Raw genomic sequence first — 5000 nt, forward strand, 5'->3', positions numbered from 1 at the left:
CATATACACACCATCCTGACCCCCCAGCTACAGGTGACACACACACACACACACACACATATACACACCATCCTGACCCCCCAGCTACAGGTGACACACACACACACACACACACACACACACACACACACACACACATGGACAGATATACACACACACATACATACATACAGTGTACATACATGGACAGATATACACACACAGATACATACAGTGCCTTGCAAAAGTATTCACCCCCCTTGGCTTTTTACCTATTTTGTTACATTACAACCTGTAATTTAAATGTTTTTTTAATCTGAATTTTATTTGATGAATCTGCACAAAATAGTCTTAGTTTTGAAATGAAATGAGAAATGTATATACAGTACAGGCCAAAAGTTTGGACACACCTTCTCATTCAATGTGTTTCCTTTATTTTCATGACTATTTACATTGTAGATTCTCACTGAAGGCATCAAAACTATGAATGAACACATGTGGAATGATGTACTTAACAAAAAAGTGTGAAATAACTCTAAACATGTCTTAGATTTTAGATTCCTCAAAGTAGCCACCCTTTGCTTTTTTGTTGTTAATAGGGCTGGGACGACGCGTCGACGTAATCGACTACGTCAATACGTCGACTTGCGTAATGTGCGTCGGTGCGTCGCAAATAAACAACATGGCTGCGACCAGTTACGAGCGACGTGTCATTGATTTTCAACAATGCTTAACTCGCGCTTTTATTTTGAAGACGCGAAAAAGAAACCGGAAGTCTATAATATCAGAATGTGCCTCTTGTTGTCTTTCAGAGTCAGAGAACAGATACCAAACTGCCGACATGTTTGCTATAATTATATTACTTGGTGATTTTCTGTCGTTTTTCTTTTCCCTGTCAGTGTCCCTGTTAGACATGCCATCATTATGAACAGCTAAGATACTGTAACTTGTTGACCTCCTAACTGTCTCTCGCGACGCGCCCGCCCCACACTTTGAGAAACACTGACCTATAATAATAATAATAACCAGGAGGCAGGCGGGGGGAGAGAGGAGCGTGGGAGGGGGAGAGCAGAGAGAGGGGGACAATGTTATATTGTTACTGAGATCGTTATTGTTACTGAGAGGTATAGTTACGGTATTCCGGTTAGAATTTCACTCGAATTGCACTAATTAGAGGATTTTATGTTGGTATTTATTTTGGTATTCCTCCTGAAAATGACTTGAACTTGCCTACTGCATTACTTGCACTTTTCCTTTTATTTGAAGTTAAGTTTTATATTTTATAATATTATATTTTATGTTGGACTGTAAGAAAGAGAGGATATTTTTTGTTGTGGAATATTACCCAGCAGTGCAGAAGCCTAATTTATATATTTGTACAAAAATAATTTAATAAAATACTGAAATGTTAATAAGAGAAGTTTTTGACATTTATTTGGAAAAAATTTAGCGATATAATCGAACAGTAAAAAAATAATCGTTAGACTAATCGTTAAACCAGTCGTTAGAGTAATCGACTAATCGAAAAAATAATCGCTAGAATAATCGTTAGAAAAATAGTCGTTAGGGACAGCCCTAGTTGTTAATAAAATAAAAGATTGTTGTTGTTAATAAAATATATAATAATAATATTATATATATATAATAACATATTATTATTAACACATATTATATTTAATATTATTATTATATATTTTATTAACAACAAAAAAGCAAAGGGTGGCTACTTTGAGGAATCTAAAATATAAGACATATTTACTGTTATTTCACACTTTATTGTTAAATACATCATTCCTATGTGTTCATTCATAGTTTTGATGCCTTCAGTGAGAATCTACAATGTACCAAATAGTCATGAAAATAAAGGAAACGCATTGAATGAGAAGGTGTGTCCAAACTTTTGGCCTGTACTGTATAAAAAAATAATTTAAAAAAATAAAGAACTGAAAATTGGCATGTGCATATGTTATGAAGCCCCTAAAAAGTTATGGTGCAACCAATTACCTTCAGAAGTCACATAATTAGTGAAATGAAGTCCACCTGTGTGCAATCTAAGTGTCACATGATCTGTCAGTATATACACACCTTTTCTGAAAGGCCCCAGAGGCTGCAACACCTAAGCAAGAGGCACCACCAACCAAACACGGCCATGAAGACCAAGGAACTCTCCAAACAAGTCCGGGACAAAGTTGTTGAGAAGTACAAGTCAGGGTTGGGTTATAAAAAAATATCCAAATCTTTGATGATCCCCAGGAGCACCATCAAATCCATCATAAACAAATGGAAAGAACATGGCACCACAACAAACCTGCCAAGAGAGGGCCGCCCACCAAAACTCACGGACCGGGCAAGGGGGGCATTAATCAGAGAGGCAGCACAGAGAACAAAGGTAACCCTGGAGGAGCTGCAGAGTTCCACAGCAGAGACTGGAGTATCTGTCCATAGGACCACAATTAGCCGTACACTCCATAGAGCTGGGCTTTATGGAAGAGTGGCCAGAAGAAAGCCATTACTTTCCGCTAAAAATAAGAAGGCACGTTTTGAGACTCCCAAAATGTATGGAGGAAGGTGCTCTGGTCAGATGAGACTAAAATTGAACTTGTTGGCCATCAAGGAAAACGCTATGTCTGGCGCACACCCAACACATCCCATCACCCCAAGAACACCATCCCCACAGTGAAACATGGTGGTGGCAGCATCATGCTGTGGGGCTGTTTTTCAGCAACAGGGACTGGGAAACTGGTCCGAGTCGAGGGAAAGATGGATGGTGCTAAATACAGGGATATCCTTGAGCAAAACCTGTACCAGTCTGTAAGTGATTTGAGACTAGGACGGAGGTTCACCTTCCAGCAGGACAACGACCCCACGCATACTGCTGAAGCAACACTTGAGTGTTTCAAGGGGAAACATATAAATGTGTTGGAATGGCCTAGTCAAAGCCCAGACCTCAATCCAATTGAGAATCTGTGGTCAGACTTGAAGATTGCTGTTCACAAGCGTAAACCATCAAACTTGAAGGAGCTGGAGCAGTTTTCCCTTGAGGAATGGGCAAAGATCCCAGTGGAAAGATGTGGCAAGCTCATAGAGACTCATCAAAAGCGACTTGCAGCTGTGATTGCAGCAAAAGGTGGCTCTACAAAGTACTGACTTTAAGTAGGTGAATAGTTATGCACATTGATGTTTTCTGTTATTTTGTCCTATTTGTTGTTGTTTGCTTCACAATAAAAAAAAAGAACACATCTTCAAAGTTGTAGGCATATTCTGTCAATTAAATGATGCAAACTTTCAAACAATCCATTTTAATTCCAGGTTGTGTGGCAACAAAACACGCAAAATGTCAAGGGGGGTGAATACTTTTGCAAGGCACTGTACATACATACACACATGGACACAGACACAGACACACACACACACACACACACGCACACACACACACACACACACACACACACACACACACACACACAGTGTTATCGTACTAACTGAACTGTTGTGTCTCCCAGCTTCTGTCATGTTGTGCCTTGTCATCTCATGATCATTATATACATATACATATACATACACTGATCATTATACACATATATATATATATATATATATACACTGAACAATAATATAATTTTAAAACGCTTTTATTTTTGCTCCAATTTTTCATGAGTTGAAATCAAAGACCTAAGACTTTTTCTGTGTACACAAAAGGCCTATTTCTCTCAAATTCTGTTCTAATTATTTTTTATTTTTTGATCTGTGTTAGTGAGCACTTCTCCTTTACCGAGACACACCTGTGCAATAATCATGCTGTCTAATCAGCATGTGGATATGCCACGCCTGTCAGGTGGAGGATGGATTATCTCGCCAAAGGAGAAGTGCTCACTAACACAGATTTAAACACATTTGAGAACATCATTTGAGAGAAATAGGCCTTTTGGAAATAACCTTCTGACTCAACAACAACACTGATAGAACCTTCTGACATAGAACCTTCTGACATAGAACCTTCTGACATAGAACCTTCTGACATAGAACCTTCTGACTTAGAACCTTCTGACTCAACAACACTGATAGAACCTTCTGACTCAACAATACAGATAGAACCTTCTGACTCAAAACAATGGGACTCTAGTAACATGCCCCCCCTCCCCAGACCCAGATCGAGGAGGTCAGTGAGAAGCTGGCGTCGGTCCAGGCGATGATCAGGAACCGCCAGGCGTGTCTCCGCAGGCTGGCCGACGTCCAGGTCCGCCCAGTCCAGCTGGTGGCCCCCCGCCCAGAACCCTCCCCCCGCTGCAAGTCCCCCCTCTTCTCCCCCAAACACAGTACGTCTCCCCCCTCCTCCCCCCTCCTTCCCCCTCCTCCCCCCTCCTCCCCCCTCCTCCCCCCGCTCAGAACCCTCCCCCCGCTGCAAGTCCCCCCTCTTCTCCCCCAAACACAGTACGTCTCCCCCCTCCTCCCCTGTCTGTCTGTCTGTCTCAGGGTTTCCGTTAACCGGTAATTCCCGGACTTTGTCCGGTAAAATTTGTTTAAGTCCGACAAATTGAAAACTCGTCGGACAAAATGTCCGGTGAAAATAATTCCCTCTAAGCACAATTTGAATACAATTCGCTAAAGTTCACATTTTGTATTCAAATTGGCTTCGGGCCACCATTCTCAGCTGAGCACCAAACACACACACACACACAACACTGCCCGAGAGAGAAGGACCCGCCCCCTCCAGCCAGCCTATAGGCTAACCAAAGGGGGCGGGTCCTTCTCTCTCGGGCAGTGCCGCGCGTGCACGAGTGTGTGTGTGTCCGGTGCCCAGCTGAAAATGGTGGCCCGAAGCGGAAAGCCTTAACTTTATCGCACAATAACAAGGATAACAAACGAAACGGACAACATTTACACTAAGATGGAGACAAACTTCAGCGATATGATCTAACAGCCGGTCTTCAGGACGACATACAGACCCGTATGAGCTTACAGGGCTATCCCCTAAGTATGATTTGACAGGCAGCTAAACGAAATGCCTTCCCAACCAGCGA

General features: G+C 41.8%; 1 pseudogene across 1 annotated transcript in view; it reads left to right on the top strand.

Moving 5' to 3' along the window:
• The window catches only part of LOC308174833 (proto-oncogene DBL-like), a 30979-nt pseudogene that overhangs the window by 12454 nt on the left and 13525 nt on the right, over positions 1-5000 (top strand). The window contains exon 10 of the transcript in view: positions 4124-4295. The product of the transcript in view is annotated as a proto-oncogene DBL-like (transcript). The remainder of the gene's footprint in view (positions 1-4123; positions 4296-5000) is intronic.

The sequence above is a fragment of the Nansenia antarctica genome (genome assembly GCF_963989245.1).
Source record: "Nansenia antarctica genome assembly, chromosome: 20".
NCBI lineage: Eukaryota > Metazoa > Chordata > Actinopteri > Argentiniformes > Microstomatidae > Nansenia > Nansenia antarctica.